This window comes from Cyprinodon variegatus, unplaced genomic scaffold (assembly GCF_000732505.1).
Source record: "Cyprinodon variegatus isolate N-32 unplaced genomic scaffold, C_variegatus-1.0 Scaffold1, whole genome shotgun sequence".
Lineage (NCBI taxonomy): Eukaryota > Metazoa > Chordata > Actinopteri > Cyprinodontiformes > Cyprinodontidae > Cyprinodon > Cyprinodon variegatus.
This window is the reverse complement of record NW_015150454.1, coordinates 1768783-1791702: the sequence shown is the minus strand read 5'-3', so window position 1 is coordinate 1791702 and position 22920 is coordinate 1768783. Positions and strand designations below refer to the sequence as shown.

Here is a 22920-nt window from a genome sequence, read left to right as displayed (position 1 = left end):
GAGACATAGAACAGCAGTTAAAACTATCTCGTTTTTTGGTTTGGCTGTTCATTTACATTCAGATATTTTCAGGGGTTTTGTCTTACAATGGAGGAATTATCTTAGTTTTTAATTCATTGCATTTCAAGTGTATCTAAGGGTACATACATATACAGTGAATAACCACAAACTAACTATGGCATCATACATATGTGTATATTTATTATTAAATGTATAGATTTATTATTAAGTGATGATTCCAAGGAAGTCTTTAGTGAATTATTCGGAAAATATGAATGCAGTGAACGGTTTTTCTGCTGGATCAGTGAGTTGGACTTGGCTTCAAGCAAAAATAGAATTGAGTCAAATTTGGGTATATTGACAGACAAGCTACTGCTGTGCATAAGCCTTGTAAAAAGTTTTATACACCAAAATGGGTGCATATTTGCTGCTGCGTTTGGATCACAGTGAAACCAAGTTGCAAGGAGCCTAAATTAGGATTTAGACATTCATTTCCGGGGCAACGTGTATCATTTCTAGAAGTAGAACATGAAGATGTTTCCAACAGTAGCTTAGCCAAAATTTTTCTCCAGGATTATAGCTCAGCCAAACAGAATGTCAGGACAGATGTGGCCACAATGAAAACAATAACAGAGAGAATACAAAGTTAAAAGTCNATGTCAGGACAGATGTGGCCACAATGAAAACAATAACAGAGAGAATACAAAGTTAAAAGTCAATATAACAGCAAGTAATACAAAATTGGAGAGCAGTAGAGGAAAAAATTACAGAACGATAGAACGTGAACATCGTGTCCTCCAGCAGCTCAAACCTATACAGTAGCAGCATGAGAACAGAGATAGCCCAAGCAGGGGCGGATCTAGAAAAATATTTATGGGGTGGCAAGAGGGGGGCAGGAATTTTTGAGGGGTGGCAACATATGGCATTTGTTTACGCTGAATTTAATCTCAGTTATCACAGTTTGGTGAGAATATTATGTACAATAAGTGTTTCATGTGAAGCAGTTTATATCAGAAATGCATCGTACAATGAAATCTCACTTAATAGGAGATAGAAGAATGATAACACTGCTTCTAGAGGGGCATTATCACAGGAAAGGTATTAAGGTAAGACACAGGTGCTGAGTCGCAGATGTGTGAGATTGACTGTCAGAGAGGCAGCTTTGCAGCATTTGCACAAGAAGAAACTATAGAAAGAAAAAGTTACCCATCAGAGATCTATGGACTGAGCTGTACTAAAGTCATCATAACTACACAGTAGAAATAAATGGGTCAAGGCACCCAAACAAGGTACCGGACATTCATGTATTGTTTACTCTGAACACACATTTACCCCATTTGTTCCTCAGTAACTTGACATATAGCAGTTAAGGCGACATGAAAGGGACATTTCATGCATGTAAATAATATGCTGTAGATAGAGCTGCTGGATCAACAAATCAACAAAAAGGCAGGTACTGTATGTTACATCAAAATCTCCACAAATCTGAAAAGAAGCAACATAAAAATAAATTTTGCTTCCAATCTGTAAAAGTACAAAACATTTTGTGAGTAGGTTCATACGGGTCATTTCTGGATAGTTTCATACTATATATACAAAAAAAAAGAAACAACAACACTGCTTCATATTAAGCAGGATTTACACCAGTATCACAATTTTAAATTTACTTTTAACACTTTTGATTTTATTAAAGGAAATATCAGATTTTCTCAGGTGCCAAAACAAAATGTAACAGCTCTGTAAAGGCTCACCAGAGAGCATAGCATAAAGTTAACATGACTATAACAGCTGAAAGCAGTGATTTCCATGTTGCTCAGCAAAACGCTTCACAACTTTATTTAGATCAAATCCCTTTTTGCGTTTTCAAACTTGATAGTCTCTTTTCTGTCATAGTTGACCGCAAATATGTCTTTATGAGCCTGAGATGTCTGGCCTAACTAACATTATAGTTAGAGAAATAACGCTCTGCAACCTGATTTTTATCATCTCAAAATCAGCATTGCAGCTATGCTAGCAACATTGTGCTTTCATTATGATTTAATTTCTCAATAGACAGTTTTTACCTGTTTCATCCCGTGTTTCCTCTCCCCATCACCCCTGGCTCCCTCACCCTGCTCCACCCGGTTTTCAAAACAATCAGTCTCAGTCGCTCTCGCATCATTTCGTGCTGCATTCACTGCAGTCCGACATTGGAAATTAGCGGTCGCAATTCTCAAATTATCCATAATTTATAAGCCTCGCCACCCCTACAGCCAACTGGGGTGGCAGCAGGGGTGGCAAGGCTGTCTTTTAGGGTGGCAGTTGCCACCCTATGCCACCCCAGTAGATCCGCCTATGAGCCCAAGCTACTCTAACTATAAACATTATCAAAAAAAGGAATGTTTTAAGCCTAGCACTTAAAGTACACAGGGTGTCTTTTTCACGGACTAGCCTGACAGATCTGCCTTCCACTGCACTTTCAGAAACTGTAGTAAACCTGCATTTTGAAAGTAAAGAGCTTTTTTTTAGAACATAAGGAATAATATATGATGGAGCTTTTTTGAAATGAAGAAGAATATTTCATTCTATTTTATTCTGGCTTTTAAGATTCACATCAAATTTTAATCCAAAATTGATTTCTTGTTGAGATTTTAGGGATTTTTTCCCCTTATTTTTACTACTTTGGTTTCTGCTTTTGGTTTAACTCATACGCGGTTGTCCCTTAGACCAATGACATTTTTTACCTTTACAGTTTTACTTTAACAGTCATTTTAAAAACGAAGGTGTTGCATTTTATCCCATATTGGGATGGCATAACAGCTATCAAATGTGAGGGTAGGGGGTCTACAAATTGCAACCCCAGAGCTCTTTGTCCAAATTAATACACCGTATTAATAGTTTGTTACTTAGTTTTGTACCACCATGAATAACCACTGAAAAGGTTTGTCCATATTTAAACGGATATTGTAAGCTCAGGTGTTGCAGGTGGCATTGGGCGTGAGTCCATGACATTGCCATCCTTTGATACAAACAGTTGGTCTTTCTATCCCTGCAACAGCTGTGCTCGTTTGGTGCCTGGCACACTTTAATTAGAGTGAATACATTAGGTCTGTGTGAGATCTTGCTACCTGGCAAGAGGTTGAAGCGGGGCAGGGACAGCGAAGCGACAGGCTGCATTGGTGGTACACTAGAGCCCTGCTGTAATGACCCTGCCAGGCTGGCACAACACTTTCACCTGGGGGAACGCTGCGTCTTTCCAATGACAGATGGAGGGCTGCAGAGACATAGGAACTCTGCTGGATCACTGCAGTTTCACACTGCAACTATTAGAGCTGACAGTCTGCCAAATATGCCAACAAGTCTGTGTGTTGGTCCCACCTATTCCTGGTAAGTAAAAGGAAATGGACACACAGCCAAAACACCAAGCACATTTTGAACCACAGTCATTAAGTATAAGTGGTTGTGTTGGGAGGAAGTTAAAGGTACTGTGAGTTCTCAGTTTTATTCACTTCTTAGTTATCATTTACGCTACAGTACAATCCATAACTCAAAATAGTGTGTACTTTATCATGAGAAAAAAAACCTCAATAGGTTTATATAATAATAAGTTTTCCTTTAACATTTACATGTGACAAAATGTACTGAGATGCATTGAGTTTTACAGACTTATTTTGGTAATTGAAACAATTCTAAAATTAATTTCAAACTATTTATTTCCATGACTGTGAAGGTTATTTATTCAAATTTAGCAGGCACTTAAAAACTTTTCAGAAATAAAATATACTTCATCAAGGGAAACTGCTTAAATGCTTTTTCTTAAAAATATCAAAAACTGTAGTGCCATCGACTGATCTTTTTTAAGATTTCGTCAAAAACCTTTGGAATTTTTGTCCAGAAATACTCAATAGTCCATAAATAGTGGCAATAAAAAATTGCCACTATTAAACAAAAAATTTTATTATTTCTGTACAGAAACTCTGAGCACTCATCTGAAAACGTTATCTACAACTGTAAATGCAAGTATTTTTGACATGCAGTATTAGTGGGTGAAAACATGAATGTGTAGTGATTTGGGCTTTCACAGCACCCACTTGAGTAAGGTGGGTGCTAAATAGTTTTGATTCCATTTTTTCCCCTACTGCAGATAAACATGCATGTGTGTGTTGCATGATGTGAATGCATTAACTAACTGTGGTGATTCATTTTCACTGAGAGACATATGGATTTGCTTTTTTGTAATTAAAAATTAAGTCTTTTTTATTATTATTTCTGTCTGTTCTTGCAGAGAAGATAAGTGTCCCTAACTTGACTGCTAACTGCTACTCATTAAGATTATTGCTCTGAGTGCTGAGCAGTAAATGAAAGGGACTCAGATGAGCCCATTAGCGATCACTTCCTGTTTGCTCTCATTTCCATTTTGTGTAATGAAAATGAACTGACTTCCTCACTGAGGTAGCTCTAACATACAACACCCAACAGAAATGAGCAAAACATGATCCATTCACCGATCTCCTCCACATTACCTGCTTTATCTTTCTATGCATATCCTTTATTTGTTCTATCCTGTATTTCCAATTTGTGTACAACCTTAACGTGCCACTAATCCATCAAGAGACAACACTGTAGGACAAACATTTAAACTTCCACTTTAAGATAATTTGGAATTTTATTTTAATCCAACAAATTATTATTATTTTTTTTTTTTGCATGTTAGAATGATAAAAAAAATATGTTTTTTTTTTTTAAATCTAGAATTTCTTATTTCATTACATTTATTTTTACACTGTCTGAGAAATTGTTGATCCGTGCTGTGTAACACTGTAACTTTGGACCCATTTAGCTAAATTTTTGATAAATCAACTGATATTTTTAGGTCAATATACAGCACTCCTTATTTATCAATTCTCTTTAACTGTAACTTCAGAGGGTCAGATCTGAAGGAGTTGTGACCTAGAGCTTCACTTTAAAGGTATAGTGGAGGATGTTCTTTTTCCAGGTGGATCATCAAAACAAGTGGTCCACTTAATTGTCAATTATTCTGGTGATATGTTTACGTAAGCCTGTCCTAAATGCTTGTCCCCATTTTCACTTTTCGGTGGTGAGTCTGACATAGTGGAAAAATAGCAAATCTTGTCATAGAAAGTAAGCTTGTATGAGTGATGCAAACTGCAACTTTTAAACAGAGAGTGCACGAGGAGAAATGGGCTCATGCATACTCTCACATGGGTTTAATAGGCGTTCCATCTCTGGAGTGGGTACAGGGTTTTGCATGTGCATATTTTAAAAAGTTGAAAGGGCGGATCTTTTCAAAAATTCATGAAAATCCTGCACCATACCTTTAAGGCTGTCTAAGCTTCCCATCAAAATGATTCATAAGTATAGATTTTTAAATCGTCGTGTTTTTTTTTTAATTCAAAAGGCCCCGCACCTGACGATTAAATAATAATTGCGATTAGAACAGATCTTACACTGTGTGATGTGCAGCTAAATGACGACCACAGCACACCACACAGAGTGGTTTCACCCATTGGCAGTTTCTGATATGGGCGACACTAAGTAATATATAGGGCAGCATCGAAACAAAATCCCCCAACCACACGCAAGCCCTCACCCATCCCTGACCACAAACGCACCACCACTGGGCACTAGGGGCACGATGAATGAAAAAAACCAAACAAATAAAGAATTTATTTCTTGTATATAACAGCTTTTGTGCATATGAATCTATAGCAGAGGCATATTACAGATGAGCCCCCTCACCACAACCATCACCACACACAGCCCACTCCTCCTTTCTGCATCCTCTCACTGCCTCCAGGTGCTCCAATGTGCATTCCCTCAAGCGAAAGAGACTGTTTGAGCAGGAGTGAGTGTTTATATGGAGGAGCAGTGGTGCTAAATATGGACTCAAATTAAAGGAAGCTCTCAGGAACTTAAAAAAGGAAGTGAAAGAGGGAGAAGGAGATAGATGTCGTGGTGAAAGGAAACTTCTCCAAGTGGCTAAAAGATGGCAGGTAAATGAAGTATAGTAGCTGGAGAATCTGTGTGAAGGCGTGCACATATTTGTTAGTTTAAACTGCTGCAAGTAAAATTTACTGTAGTCTTGACTTAGACTTATACAACTATTATTGTGATTTTGTATACACATAGTGTATACTTAACATTTGTTTCATACAGCTTTCAGACAGTAGATGAGCAGCAGCTTAGCATTGAACATAATATTTCCATTCCATCAAGTACAGCAGTGATCAAATGGAAACTGTGGAAGAAAAAAAATTGTGCACAATATTTACATATCTCCACTTTAGAAATCAAAATGTGCTCACCCTAATTCTTATATAATATCAGTGCTGTTGTGATGTATCAGATAAGTCTAATTAGATTAAAATTGTAATTAAAATCTAATGTCTTTATATGTGGTTTTGCTGCTTTAGTTTTGAAACCATACAAATTACACATCTGGTTTGCTTTTGTATGTGATTTGGCTGTGACACATGTAACCTAAAACATGTAAGCCTAGAAAATGTCTGAAATGTGTAAACTATTTCCATGTGGGAATAAACTGCATTTCATAACATATGCTTAAGTCTTCTGAGGTGGCTTAATGTCATCATTCTGATGCTTACCAGAATGCATCAAGACTTTGTTATATTTAACAAAGTTCATTTCACTCAAGTATGAGGAAGGAGAGAAAGAAGGGAAGAGTGATTAACAAATGGTTAAGGGAACAGGTTGGTCTAATACTGGGTGGAAATGTAGGACAAGCCATCTGATATCAAGTGATTCCTCAATATTTGTTATGTTGAAAACATAAGCAAGATGTGCAATTTTTTTCGAACCTATTTAATAATATTTGTTTGATAATATTACTTAGTGACGAAGAACACAAACAGAAAGACACAAGATCAGTGAAGAATAATGTTTTGGATAAATTGCATTTTTAAGAGTGGTTGTAATGCAAAATATTTTTCTCTTGTACTTTAGTAATATTATCATAAAGTAACAATACTCTTACAGTAAATAGATAATGTACTATAAACTGTGTTATAATCTTGGGATCGGTTTTCTGTGGGATTTCCTTCTTAGCTTTGTCGTTAGCCCACCTATGCTGCCTCTCTTGTGCCGTCTCGCACATCTCTTCCTCCGGCCTTGCCTGGTCAGTGACCCCGCTCTTGTTTTGTTTACATCCATTCGTAGCACTCCGCAGCTTTTTAAATGGTCAAGAGTGGGTGTATATAAAGCATTTTGTGACCGTGGGTGTTGGTGGTTGTAGATGTGGGATCGATGCCTGGTTTTTAGGGTTCTGAATGGCATATTTTGTGGAATTGTTGAGAGCTGAATTAGGCCGCTTCAGCCAGGCGCCGCCACGAAGAATTACTGATAAGTTTCGATTAAATAAACATGACCAACAAAGAAGAAAAAAATTAGATGCTTTATTAGCCGTTTTTGAGAGAGGGGAAATCATTACAATAAGAAAAGGAGTGGAGAAGGTGCGAGCAGTGGCTCTCCTTGCTACAGTGGTGAGTTGTTGTGTTTCTTTCTTTAGGAAACACTTTCTGAATGGCTACACATCACTTTTACCAGGCTGTGTCCTCATACAAGCTTGGGGAACGCCACGCACTACATCAGACCAACACCATCCAGCATGTTGGGTTAACCCAATTTGCAATCAGAACAGTCCCTACAATCTTCTTAGCAGACCCAGTAACTTTTACCACATTACGCACAGCAGGATTATCTCCCTGATAATTGGGGCCCACCCCTCCGTAAGGTCCTGGTATTGGGGAGCAGAAAGCTGTACAGTGACATTGGAACCATTTGAAATGTGTATGTGTGTGGGAGTGTGTGTTTAGAAAAGTCTCTTATTTTAAAAAATATCAATTTTCACCTCTGTTTCACATGTCTAAAGTTCAGTCATCTTTAAAATAGCTTCAGCCGAACCACTAATTCTGGTTCCAGGGGAGGAATTTAACTACGGTATGTTTAAGCGCCTTTACTGCAATAACTTTAAAAGGCTCCACAGCAAACGCTAAACATATTTGTTTCCAAAGGAATGTAAATGTAATTAATAGAAAAACACAGTTTAAACTCTCAGCAGTGGAATCAGAAAGCAAACAGAAATCATAAATGCTCTGACCCTATATCTAGTTCACAACTGACTGCTTTACAACTGTTTTTAATCTACCAGTGTCTCAGCTGCACCCAATCAGTTAATAGACAGCTAAAGTATCAATTTTGTCTCTATATACCAATCATCTTCTTATCCAGCAGCAAAAAAGACCATAATGGAGAACTGCATTTGAACAACATAATGTAAAAGCTTTCATACTTTGGTAATTTCTTTCACCTAAATATTAAATCCAGCCTGAAAAAAAATGTTTTTACAGAATGAAAACATTCTTCCAGGGTAATTATTGGCTTTGTCCAGGTGGTATACAGTTTTCTGGTGGTAAAGCAAAGTAAAGTGGATTTCTCCTAAATGTTTGTTTATTTGAGCAGTCTTTTAACATGACCAGAGGGGCGCATTTATGAAAAGGCAATGTAAAAAATGTTTTAAGCAAAAGCCCGACATAGTGCAATGTTAGAGGGGCCAACATTAGCTTGACCACTTGTCAGCTGCTACAAGTTTCATTTTCTTACTCTTGTGTGGAGCTTGAGGTGCACTTATGGCTAGTATTTTATGAGCCATCTTTACAAACTGTGAGTGTGCAGCACAGTTTGGGAGTTTGTAGAGACAATCATGTAAAACAGAGGAAAGCCCATTTTACATGTCTGACAATTATAAGGGTCTGTATGTGGAAAAAATACAAAAATGTATGTTTTAAACTTGAGCCTTGACCTTTAATTACATGATCTAAGTAGTCGTTATCAAAACAGATATCAGACAAGTTTTTGGTTCTCTGATCTTAATTTATCATGATGGATATTATTTTATTATATTTATTATATTTTATCATTATATAAAAAAAAACAAAAAACAACAGCAATAAAAAAAAAGTTTAAACTGTAAATTTACAGTCATAGGTTTATATAACTGTTTTTATATATGTATTTATTTTATTTTATTTTATTTTATTTTATTTTTTTTACTATTTTTCTGCACTTTAAAAAAAATGAAATTGTCCAGGGAGCTGTTCCACACGAAATTTCTTTTTGTTTTACACTTGTGTAAACAAAATGACAAATAAAATCAGTCTAAGTCTTAGATATGGTGTTGTCTTTAAGCGCTTCTCTATCACTTTTTGATCTACTGGTCAAAAGTTATTTTCTTTCAGATTTCAAAAAATGAAGGGATACCATTTAAATTTGCAACAGTGCAGTGTTGACAGTGTCCTTAATGTGGAGGCTACAGGTCTTTGTCAAGTTTTGCATTGTTACTTTAACATTTAGTTCCCCTTTTTTCAAACAATATTTTTTTTATTTTTTGCTGCTTATCAGATATATGTTTTTATTCAAACTGTATCCTTTTTTAATTTTAGCATTTATCTTGTTTCTTCTTATGTTGAGGGAAAGTATTGGCAATTTAATTAGTTTATTTACTTATTCATAATTTGCGAGTTTGTTGATTGTTAAGTAATTGCTTTGATCTTTATTTATCTCTTAATCTTTTTGTAATCTACCCATCTCTTTATTTAAAAAATAAATAAAACGAGCCCCACTCTCAATGAGGGCAAATAGAATAACACTGTGGGAGAAATGATGCTCTTTGTTAGATAAACCTTCCTGTTATTTGAAGATGATTAGAACTGAGTGAAGGAGTTACTTTAGTGCAAATGTAGTTGTAAATATCTATTTTGAGCTAGATTTAGCATAGTGATGAAAGAACATTTCACCCCAGTGACCAAGGTTAGTAAGGGGAGAGAGAATTCATGGCTTTGAATTTTCAGAATATCAGTTTCTATATTTACGCAGCAGATATGCTTTTATTCATTTTAATCTTAGTTCAATAATTAAACAGTTACTCAGGTCTCTGATCTAAACAGGGCCGCTACCGTTCTAGTTAAACCCTCTAATAAAAACATTTTTCATGTTCTTTCCTTTAAAAGTATTGGGTCCTAGTTGCCAGTTGTCTCCAGTGGCAGTGTTTCAGTCTGCAGTGAGGGGAGTTCTTGTGTCTGGTATGTGTTAGTGACATAACTGATAACAAATGAAAGCTGTATCACACACCCTGAGGCAAATACTTGTGGTAGGGCTAGAAACTTACTTGCAGCAAGAAAACAGGGAGGATAACCAACCATTACCATAGGAGAAAAAGTGTATTAGTGACTAGGTTAGGAGGAAACAGAGGCTGCTCTTAATTTGCACAGCCCATATGCCATCCAAAAGTACTTACATTTAATTGGGGACAAGCATGCACAACCTCCTGAAGGTTGTATAAGCAGTGATGCTACGTTGAAATCTTTAACAGGCAAGGTCGTATTGGCAAACCGACAAGAGGAGCATTATAATGTAATGCTCTGTATTCTGTGACACTGACCCTTTTCTCTGCAACAGCATCAATCTTCTCAGTGTCACTCACAGTGTCATATCCACCCTGAGCAAAAATCCTCCATGATCTGACTTGTAACAAACATAAAGAAAGTCATCTTTACTCCCACCCATTATAATGAACATTTTATTGCTGCCACCCTCCCACCACCGCCACACCAAGTCTCATTTCATGTTTTCCCCCTGAGGAGGAGAAAAAGGAACAACAGATGATGAGACTTTTCACTCAAACCAAAAGCCATGTGGAGAGGTGCTCCTTTGAGGTGATAGCAAACGCAGATGTGAAGGAAAGGCTTTGCCAGAGAGGGCTGATGTAACAGTTTGCTGCGGGTTTCTGGTGCTCATTTTATTCACTCCTTACAAGCTGTGCAGCGTTGTCAGGGGAGCCGTTAGCTCGGGCATGTGTGTTTGTGGGCGTATGAAAAAAAAACATGTGGAGGAACATCGAGCACCTGAGCTCGAAGGAGCTGCAAAAAAACACGGTTACTATGGATATGGGGCATTATTATATGATACAAATAAAAGTTTTGGAAAGTATTTATGTAACATGATTGTATGAAGTTAGAAATCATTTATATTTTATTTATTTATTTTTTTCCAAAGTTGTATTTATTTGTTTTTTTTGCAATTAGAAGGTTGTTTAGCTGGATTTATCTGACTTTTAAGCCATTCTCTTGCATTTTTTCAACAGCTTCACACTAAAATGTCAAACTTAAATGTATTTAGACTTTGATTGGTCTATTTTAAAACTCAAAACCGTTCATCTTTAGTTCCGGCTCTATGTTTATATTGTGTTTCTTCTAACAGATATTTTCTATTCCTGCACTTATTAGGAGCTCTGTGACAAAGGAAAAGAGCTTCCAAACAGCATGATACTGACACATCTGTTTCACTCTAGGTTTAGGGTTAGTGTTTATGAGGATTTTTTGTTATTGTTGCATAGAATATACTCCTACTGTAAATAGTTTGTCTAATGCATCTGACCAAAGCACAGTCTTAATTTCACACAACCTTTGTTTACTCTTATAAAAATAACCCCAAACACCAAGAAAGTTCCTTTTAAAATACTCAAGAGGTATGAATACCTTCCCAAGGCTTTTTATTTTTTTTATTGCCAAAGGCAGTTAAATGAGGTCTTTTTACTCATTTAACTGATATTGTTTCGTTTTCGACAACTATATGATCATTTCAGCTCAAAATATAATTGGTAGGGCCTCCTTATTCCCATTTCCTGAATATTAATCTTTGTTTGTCTCATCAGTTGAGACATTAAGTCATGTGTTTGTGTGCTTGATGATATATATGAAGACAACACAATCTCTCACGCACTAATGGGACTTTTTTTTTACTGCTCCTCAAAGCTTTGAGTGCTTTATAACTGTGCAATTAATTGCACAAAATTTATATAATTTACCTTCAAATATTAAAAGAAATATTTTACACTTGTGTTGGTTAAACAGCCACACAACCTCCATCAACCTATTCACGGCTGCATCAGAATAATTTTGACTTGCAGGAGCCTTAAAGCTACAGTGTGTAATAATTACAGGGATATACAGTCAGAAATGTAATATATTATACATAACTATGTTATTTATCATCATCTGCGAGTTCAGCCTCTTAACCTTAATATTTGCGTTGCCTTAGAATTCGTTATTTATAATTACATAGGAGCGGGTCTCGCAGCCATGGAGGCAGACATCTTTGCGCTACGGCAGCGCAGAGCCAACAAACTAGCGATTGCGAGATCGCCAAAAACGTCACAACGATGTAGAAAAAATAACGGGTATATTTATTATCTTAAGTCTACATGAAATCTATACCCTACACAGACTAATGAAATACTGTCTGTAAAATTATCTATGTAAACAAACCTCATCACTTGAGAAGGTAGGCGATGCGGACGTCGTGGAAGACATTTTGTCCCGTAACGCTCGCCGTACTGTTGGGGGGGAGAAGCAGTGGGGGGGAGATGTTCATGTTGCTGCAGTCTGCAGTCTGACCGCTAGATGTCGCTAAAAGTTACACACTGTAGCTTTAATATCTACTAGCAAAATGATATTTAAATTTATTTTAAAAAAGGACTTCATCATCAGAAGAATATGCATTTCTAATCTACGTTTAAGTTTGAATCCTTTTTAAAGAGTTGTTAATAAATAAGAATTTAAGCAGATCCACAAACAGAAGACAGATTATGAATGGGTATTCACAGTCAAATAAGATATGATGTCTTCTTTGCATTTTACGTCGTAGATGTTCTCTGAGGACACTGTTTCAAAGAGAAGAGGACAAGTTATACTTAGACCTAGATAAAAGTGTGTTCTGATTTTCTTCACCAAACGACAGATGTACAAAAGTAATTTAGGTCAAATCGTGTTTAAATTGTCTGCTTATTCATATTCTAAAAGCTTCCTACTAATGGAATTAGTCACAAGTTTGATTGGAGGGTGTTAGCATAGAGTCTTAAGGTGAAGGAGATAATTATTCACCTTTTACGTCATCTTTACGTCATCTTCTGCACTACTCTCAAACAAAATGTAGAATGTTCTAATAAGAAAAGCAATTTTTGAATTTAACTGAGTGTGTTGACCAGTCTTATTAAGATGGATTATTGTTATTTATATAGATTTGACACATATCAGTCATCATCCACTGGGTTAAACTATCAATAGATCTGGATTGTTTATGTAAATGTAGTATTTTTAGGTGTTTTAGTGTTTACTATTGATCTATGCGTTGCAACATTTTAACCCAGTTAAGCTGAGTACATAGGGGCAAGGCTCAGATCTAACAAAAACCTGCTACAGCTGAAGCTGAAGGACAAAAAGCTGTTTAATATAGTGTATATCCTTTAGGGATTTCTTTAGCCTGCTGGACTCCCTGCCTTCCCGCTCATCCACTCGTCTCCCCGCCCTTCAGACGTCCTTGGATAAAAACCAACCACTCTGGGTGGATGTAATTCTGGAGATACATGGTAAACTCTTGACCCGTCTGTGTCGTGGTCTCTCTGTTAGATGCTATTACGTGGGACTCTAATAGTGGCTGACATTCATTTGCCCACTAAGGCTATCACCTTCTCCATTAGAGCGCTGATTTCAGTCTCTGTTTTTGAACTTGTGCCACCGAAGGATGCGCTCATGTTCAACAAAATCCAGGGTGAGGTAACCATTCACACTGCAAAAATAATAAATAATCCTGCAGGAAAAGTGCTGGGGCTCTGTCTCCTGTGTACTGTAAAGAAAGTAGACACCAAGAGACACTGAAGTTCAGAGGTGCCACTGCTGGATTAATCTGGGTTATCCAGGAGTTTAGACACTCGGCATTTAGCAGCTCTAAAATCTTTTGGAAGTAGATTAAAGTCTTCTTTTTCCGCAACAATTTTTTATGAGTTCAGGTCAGGTTTGACCTCATCATGTTTTTTGATGAGGTCAAACCTAATTATAAGAAGAAAAAAAAAAACAGATTAAGAACATATGAACCAACATGAAAAATGTTCTGTTTCGGTCTCATTTCTTTAACAAAGTTTATATAAGATTAATTATGATTTTCTTTCATGTTAACATTTTTCTTTCCACTGTTCCATAAAGTATACAGCTAATAGCTTTCCTGTTAAAAGTTTCTCCTACCTGAGCATCAGATATACCATTGGCCAACATTTCTCTGTAGGTTGGCAAATGTTTTTTCTTTTTTCTTTTTCCAGTTTCTATTAGTCAAAAGAACAACAGGCTACTGATGATTCAGCAAAAAGGAATTTTCATGTATACATGGTTTTCTCCAGGAACTTGGACTTCCTTCCATGGTCCAAAAACTATAAGTCTTAGGTAATTGGTTAATTGGTAAACTTAAATGTCCCTCAGTTATGAGTATATGTTTGCAGTGCTTGATAATATGGCCAAAACTTTCAGAATATATGTTTCTTAATCTTTTTGAATACGTGGTAATGTTGATGTCAACAAAATACAGCTCCCCACAACAGCTGCCATGAAAAACTTGTTTGTGTTCTTTCAGCTGTTCACTTATTAAGGCTCACCACAGCAAGACATTAAGACTTGCTCCTCAGACCAGGAAGGTTCCCCACATGCCAGTCAAAGACTTAAACTACTTCCTCATGGGGTCTCCCTAGATATCTGAACAAATGTATGCCAATAATTTTGCCATGTTTATAAAAGTCCCCCAATATAACACATTTGAAATACTTGCCTTAAAAAAAACATATAAAACTACATAGAACCTGGGATGCAGTCAGCAATAAATGCTATAATTTATATTGAAATATCACCTTTACTGAATCAAATAACTTTTCATATGTACTGATATTAAATTATTTTCCTTACCTAGTTACCTGGTCATGTCTGCCACTATGTTGCTTTATGATAGACTAGGCAATGGCTCTCACCCATTGAACATGTCAGCTTCCCCAGGCGTTACATTGGAAGAAACACTGTTTATGATAGTTGAAGTTTAAGAACCAATAGCTTTGTTGTGTTTAATGTATCCTTATCCTGTTTTGTGCTTCTGTTTGGTAAAAGGGCTGCAATTTTATAGCACCTTATCCAGTCTGAAACATCAATGTGCTTTGCACTACTTCCAGTCATCACAAAGTTACTCACATGCGAATGGTGGCACGGAACCCTGGACAAACAGACAGAGGCAAGGTTGTCATGCAATTGTTCCTCTGCTGATGGTAAAAATGGAATCTGATCGGCCATCTGCCCAAGGACACAATGGGTAGAGGGGGGATCTAAATGGCAAACCAAATGTTACAGGTTGAACCTCTGCATCCTGAGCCAACATAGCCTCTAATGTTCTTTGTGGCCCTAAACTAAAGACCTGTTAAAGAAACCACAAGTTTATTTAATTCATAATGAGGTTACTACTTAAAGCAGGTTGGTTAAACAGGGGTTTATTTAGGGGTACCTGCATAAGGGGGGGTGAATATAAATGCAAATCATGCTATTTAGAATTTTTCTAGTTAAACTAAATAAATATAATTTTCTTTCTTCCTCACGGTTTTAAATAAATAAAGATATACTCTATTTACCTTGATGAAATGTGGAGAAGATCAAGGTTTGCATTTCTTTTTGTTTTTGGTTGCAGTGTTGTATTTGTATCCGTTCCATTATAATGCTTCTGCATTTGTTTCCTTTTGATTTGCAAGGTGTAACCCATCTACAGATCATTTGACCTCTGGCCCTCTAAGAAATGGCCATAGTCCATTTATAAAATGGGTAAAAATCAATATTTTTGTATTAACAGTGGATGAAATAATTACCCCCTTTTATCTCCACAAAGACATTTTGCTTCTCTCAGCTGATTCTTTTTTCTCTCTTGGCCCCAGGATGCAGTCTGTTTACTTTGAGCTAAATTTGGCAACACTAATGTTCTCTGATTCAAAATGTAATCTAGATAGGTGAATATGGTCTTGTCTCTATTAGTTACTCCATGACTTCTCAGTCTACTGGTCCAAAGTGGATCAGATTCAGAAACATGTAGGGATTCTGCTTCATTTAGTGACAGTGCAGTGTTGCAAGTGGCCTATCTGGACTCTACAGGTCTAGCACCGCTAGTGGCTAAAAGTTACATTTCAAGTTGAAGTTTATGTCCTTTTGCTACCATAGTTTTGCATTTCTATTCTGTTACATGGATACATTTCACTTTTTTATGTTCCATTGCCACTATTCTTAACTACAAAAGACTTTTGTCATGTTATGTCATATATTTAGTAGATTTTTGCACTGTTTTAAAATTCCACATTCATAAAACTGTTATTTGTTATTGCATAATGTGTATGTTACTTTGTCAAATAATCAGATTTTTGTTTTTGCAGATTTTGCCAAAGTTGTTGAGTTTTCTTTTATCAAATGTTGTGTTAAGAATGACTGCACCCATGCTCAGATCAGCCCTGCTTTTTCCAGTAAATTAGGCTTATTTTTGTCTCTAAAAACACAACAATGACAATATAGTTAAGGTTTTTTTGTCAAGGAAGATGAGCGGCATGACCTGTGGCAGAGGAGGCAGTCAGTCAACCAAGCTGACAGGAGGAGGCCTTGCATGGAGGCCTTAGCCTGGCAGGGTAACACTTAGCTGGGAATTACTTAAAGCTACCATACATGAAATGTAAACTATTGCATTTGCTATGATTTAAATGTTGAAATACATATTTCTAAAGGAAATATGTGTGTTTGTTCCGTTAAACTAATAAGCGTAGAAACCATAGAAGGATGAAGAACAATTAAATATTTTTCTGTTTGTCAGTCACGTGATTTTTTAAATTGATTTTAAACTCATTAAATTCCAAGACAGTTCACATGTCTTTTAGATCAAGGTTTATAGTAATCTTTAATTTTATGTACATGCATTTTCTGACTAGAAAGGTGTAGTTTTGGTTTGGTGTGGAAAAGAGTCCCTAAGACCTAAATCTGACAGAAAGAGGAACTAAGGATTAGATTGATGGCAAGAAACCCTTTGAACCAGAAATACTTGGAGCTTAGTGAAGATTCAAAATATCAATGGTGAAAAATAATATATACTTTTCTTTTGCTTATTAAGAAAACGATCTACATGATTGTTTTACATGTGTTTTTGTTACAGAAATATTAATAAAATAATCCCAGCATCAGATGTTATATATTCGCGTTTTATATGACAATTATTGTTACTTTGCAGATACATTCATTCATTTTCAATTAAAATCAAACTTCTTTGATGAATAATAAAAAAAAAAAAGTGATTCTATATTAGCCATGACGACGAATTGAGTAGACTTTACCGTCTAAACATTGTAGCCACAAAATCTGGGAAACAAAACCATCCAAAACTGCTAATGTATGTTATGGTATTCCTTTTTTTTTGTATCTGGTTCTGTTTATGTATAAGATCTAGTCTTGTCCTATTTAGTCTCCTATTGGAAGCTCGTCAAACATAACAGATGGACACAATGCTCCAACTGCTGCTGCCAGGTTTGCCGTTTCTTTAATGATTTGCGCCGATCAGAAACAGTTTTGTTTTTTTTCAGTTTTACGAGAAACATTTTATCAGTAATGTAAAAACTCTGCACTACATGATTAAATCATCATTTTTTCTAAACTGCAAGACCTGCTCAATTGAACTTCAACTGAACTCTTTCCAAATTAAAATATTAAAGCTACTTAGCAAAGAGAGCACCAATTAAAAAGTAATGACTACATCTTCTAAACGTATCTCAGCATATTCTTCTGAATGCATCCCCATCAAAACAAAATGAAACAAGCAGGAGTGTGACAAAACGTTATCTCATGAGTCATAGTTGGACGCCATGCACAAAGAACATGACCTTATCTATATGTAGTTTCTGAGAGAGCCATTTAAAGAGCAGCAGGTCAATACACATTCACAGAATGAGCATTTCCCTGAATACTTCAGCACTCAGTGAAGCCTTAGTGCCACTCTCCAACATAGGTTCCTTACAGCATAATTTTTTCCTTTAAAAAAAAAAAAAAAGTCTATCTGCTCTGAAACGACACTCATACACTGACACATACAAAGAAGGCCTGCACAGACACACATTTTCACAGCTTCAATGGCAGAAAATCCATAGCCCTTTCTGGGAGGAGAAATTCCATTAGATAATAGATATAGAGTCCATCTCGATTCCCCCAAATTATCTTCTCCCAGGGTGAGGGATCAATACTGGGGCTTCAGCTCAACTGCCAACAATAACAGAAAATTGATGAGACAGGGTATAAGCAGCATGGAGGACCAGTAAATGGCACTTTCTTGGCCATGTTTATAATGTAAATTAGAGAGAAAGTTAATTAGTCAGAGGTTGTGTGTAGTAACGAGGAGGAGTGAAAGCCTATGTTGGGATTTAGCAAACATTAAGATAAGATTGTTGAGGTAAAATCAAGGTGCTTTGTTAAAAACACAAAAACAAAACAAGAAGAGATTGACACAGTTTGACTCTTCTAAAGATATCCAGTTATCTGAGCAAAATGGGTGTGTTTGCAGTAATGGTATCTAATTTTCCACAGAGCTTATGTTGGTTTCCTGCCGGAGCTGCCAGGTGCTGTGTTTACGGAGACCACTGCCTGGCAACGCAGTCCAAACAGCCAGAGGAAGAGGGAGCTGTGGCGAGGTGAGCATGGGGTCAGGTGCTGTGGTGTTGCAGAAAACTGTCGTGCCGATGTGGCTCGCAGATTAACTTGGGCGGCTCCTGCTTCACACAACGATGAGTCATTTTGCTGTTTTGTTTTTTCTTTCCCTATGTATGTGTGTGTTTTTTACTGCGGGTCCAAAATGTGGCAACATGTGGGTGGCTTGGTGGTTTACAGCACACTGGTGATCCAGGTCCAGAGTCCATTCACAGCTGACATGTTTGCACAGTGTTAGGTGCTGCGTCATGCCGCAGAGGGATGTCAACAAAAGATTACGGAGAACAGCAATGACCACAGACTGACAGAAAACATCTTCAGCTTATGTTTGAAAAGGTAAAACAGGCAGAGCCTGGCCTTTTAGATTTAGTAGTCCTGGTCTTGAATATTTCCAGACATAAAATCCTTGAATTCTATTGCGATTTTATGTGACTAACACAAAGTTGTGTATAGTTGTGAACATCAAAAACTATCTGTGGTTGCATAGGCCATAAAGCTTTATTTGAGTATGTTTTCAGCCCCTTATATGATTCGATTAAATAAAGCCTGTACAACCAATTGACTTCAGGAGTGATTTAATTAGTATTTAGGAAGATGTTGGTGCTAATTATTAAGAGATCGAGCAATAAAACACATTTCAGACTAACGATTGGAGACTGAGGTCTTTCTTCCACATGGTGGCCCTGAATATACAGCCACAGCAATGATGGAATTGTTTTGTTATATTTATGTATTGGAATGGCCTAGTCAAAGTCAAGACCTAAATCTAATTCAGAATCTTCTCCTCCAATAAGTTTGCGCTTAAGCTACATTAAATCATAAAAGAAGAATCTCCTGTTCATTTCCTGGACTCAACCAGGAGGTGGAGCTGTCTTCTGTGGTTTCCTCCTTTTGTTTTTGTTTCTTTTTTTTGTACATATTTTGACTCTTCCATCCCTCACCATGCACCCATCAGCTACAGACGCCTCACTGCAGTCCAACATTTAAAGCTCTGTAAGCTCCTACGCTGCTGCACAGAAGAAGCATCTGTTGATTCAGATGAAACAAATGAGCCTGCTTTAGATTATTAAGATATACATGATTACAAGTTGTGTTCCACACACTTTCCTCTCTGATCTCTCTGTGGTTTTGAGCTAGCGCATTATGAGCAGTAATAAAGTCTGATCTTCACGGACAAATCCCTTTAATGTCATCCACAGTGCCCAGGGGAGACCACCCTCACTGGGAAGAGGGTGGTTGGAGATCATTTCAACCCACACATTAGCATTGTATCTAAGGCTGGCATGTAAGATCCCACTATTTCTTTGTGTGTGTGGGTGAGTGCACATATTGAATGAAGAAGTTCCCTGTCTGAGAGTTGCCACTTTGAATAATTAGTGTAATTTTTCTTAGCCTCTTGAATGCTAATAATTATAGAGTTTAATGTAGCTTTTTCATGGACAAAGTTTTCTGATCAATCGAGAATCAAGGCAAAAAATTTTGACCTATCACATAGTTTTCTTACCAGAGAACATTATGTGCTCCAACCTGTTTTTCTGAAGCAAAAAAAGGGCTGTGTTCTGGTGTTTTGGGCAGGCTTAGAGCCTTTTTTAATGCTGCAGCCATCCCAGGAATGATGTCATGTGTGGGAAGGTATTCCTCTCAGACACAACCTGTCTGCTCCTCTCCAGGGGCCACAGTAACTCAACCCGCCTTAAAAGTCTGGGAGCGAGCACCGGTCACTTTGCAGACAAGGGCGTTATTTATTTTCTCTCGAGGAGATTCAATCCCACCTCCTGCTACTCCCAGGGACCGTCCTAAACTCTCTGGCACAAAGCACTTTTTTCACCCCCTCCAGAGACACACAAGAGGTCTGCAAGCTGAGTCGTATAGTCCCTTTGGAGAGCTGGAGAAGTGGCAGGTTGTATAACATGATTAGTCATTGTTAATGTATATAATCACAGAGATTTGGGTTTCTAAAGCTCTTAAGAAGGCTACAGGCTGTGTGTCTGTTGCTAAGATGCTAAGCAGATATTATGAGTGTTCCCATGCAGCATTAAATGTTATAAAGGCTTTCTTCTACTCCAGTCCACTTCAAAGACATAATATAAATATGAAAGAAGCCTATTAAAATCATACACTGCATGTTCTTAATTGTTTGTGCATAATCTCATGTTAAGGTGCTGTTGAGTCCTAAAAAAATAAAAAATTTTTGCATTACATCTAAAATAAGCATTAGACATTGTTTAAACCAGTTGACCTTTCTAACATATTGTCATTCTGCAATCCCATTGGGTGAAGAGAACAATGAGTGAATAGAACTTTGGGTAAAGCAAACTTTGTAGAAATTGTTTAATTTTCTAGGATAGTTCTCTACTCGCTTTACACATTTAGATACTGATGTTTTCCAAACCTTGCATTTTCTTTCATTTATCTTTATGTCAACCTATACCAGTTTCCTTATCCCTGCTGAAGAAAATCATTTCCACTGACCAGACCCCCAGACCTAGGGGGAGTTGTGGTCTAGTGGTTAGGGCATAGAGCTTGCAATGCAGAGGTTCTGAGGTTGAACCCCACTCCCACAGAGTGCCACTCTTGCTCCCTGAGCAAAGACCCTTAACGCTACTCCACTCCCCGGGCACCGCACAATGGCAGGTCACTACTCCCCAAGGGGATGGGTTAAATGCAGAGAGTTATTTTCCTTGCTCTTTACTCGTGACTTGTACAATGACAATAAAAAAGCTCAAACAATAAAAGATGCTGCAGCCACAATGTTCCACATAGGTAGGTTGTTTTAAGGCATAGTATGTTCAACACACAGCATTTTGAATGTAAAATCAAAGCTACGTTTTAGTGCCATTTAACCAGAGCACCTTATTTCTTCATATTTGCTATGTGCCTACAGTAGACTGGGGTAAACCATGCTTTGTTTGATTCGTTATAACCCTCATTTAACAATAGCTCTCTTCTTCCCACGTTGCAAAAAAGCCAGCATTGTGAAGTGTATTACTAATAGCTGTCTTGTTGACAGACTTTTCTGTTTCTCTCCTTAATGCTATTCTTGTCTAGCCTGTCAGTTTAGGTATACGGTCACTTCTTTGTAGATTTACTGTTGCATCATATTTCTCTTTCATAATTTGTCTCGGTCTTCACGGTGATCATTAATCACTAGGTGAAGTTATATTTATACGAGGATTACATCGTTCATGACTATTAATGGGTTAATCTGGTTTTAATTTTGGGGTGTCAGAAGAAAATGTGAAGGATGCAGTTGTTTACCATATGTCAGTTTATTGTTACTTTGTGTTTTTCTGTCAGATAAAATATGTTGATACTCATGTTTAAAACAAAAAAAAGGGTTTGCCAGTCTCTGTCTTTAAAATGTATGATTTGTGTTGTTGATCAAAGAGTTGACCTGATTTGTATATAAAACATGTAAGAACCAGAAAAACAAAAAGAAAACTGGTTTACTGGTACTAACAATGTATCTAGGTGCTTATTAATCTTTTTTTCTGAGCCAAATATATAATCGTTAGCTGCTGGATATATCCAAAGCCTCTGTGTTTGAGGATGGTCTGTACATTGGTAAGCAGTAATCCTGCTGAGGAGCATGACTCAGCAAGGCAGCTGTAAATGCTTATTACAACAAGACAAGACAAGCTTACCATCGTTGTGGTGTCGATTGGCCTAATTTGAACCAATTTGTACATATTTACAACAAAGGCACATGCAGCTTTACATGAAAGACACAGCTTGAATAAAGAAGTAAAGAGAAAATGTCTGACGGACAGCGATGCAACCAATCCTTGCTTGAAAACATTGAAACGCCGCAGCGTTCTGACTTAGAGTGCTGCAATCGACTGGCTTAAAAGGTTATGCGGATCAATACAAAGTTGTTTTGGGCACCAGCCCTATTATATTAATGTCATCCTGAGAAATAGGCACTAGCTTAGGTGGCTTCTCTGGCAGCCTGTTTTCCATTTTAACTCTAGTTACAGGCTCTTTGATTCAATGCAAAGATTAGAGTCGACAGCTGTTCAGGAATAGGTCTTAGGAACCAACTGTTGTTTCAAACAAAAGAGAAAGCCCTCATTTCCTTTTTCTAGTCTTGCATTGAGATTTAGTGTTGATGTTATACATACAAATGGCAAATTGAGTGCATAATACCCAGAGTCCTCACGAGAGCTGCTCTGTGACTACTGAGGCAGCTAGTTGTGCAGCCAAGGATGACACAGAGGTTGAAGTGGTCACACATTTACTCAGCTCTCCCTTTCTCTCTCTCTCTGTCCCTCTGGCACATGTTCTTCCCAAGGTCAGATACTGCATTGCATAATAATGTAACAAA

General features: G+C 37.1%; 1 long non-coding RNA gene across 1 annotated transcript; it reads left to right on the top strand.

Moving 5' to 3' along the window:
- The first annotated feature begins 5856 nt into the window (after positions 1-5856).
- LOC107092634 lies at positions 5857-19108 on the top strand. Its single transcript, XR_001481581.1, has 3 exons — positions 5857-5993; positions 18477-18580; positions 18777-19108. It is a non-coding gene; the product is annotated as an uncharacterized LOC107092634 (long non-coding RNA).
- The last annotated feature ends 3812 nt before the right edge of the window (positions 19109-22920 follow it).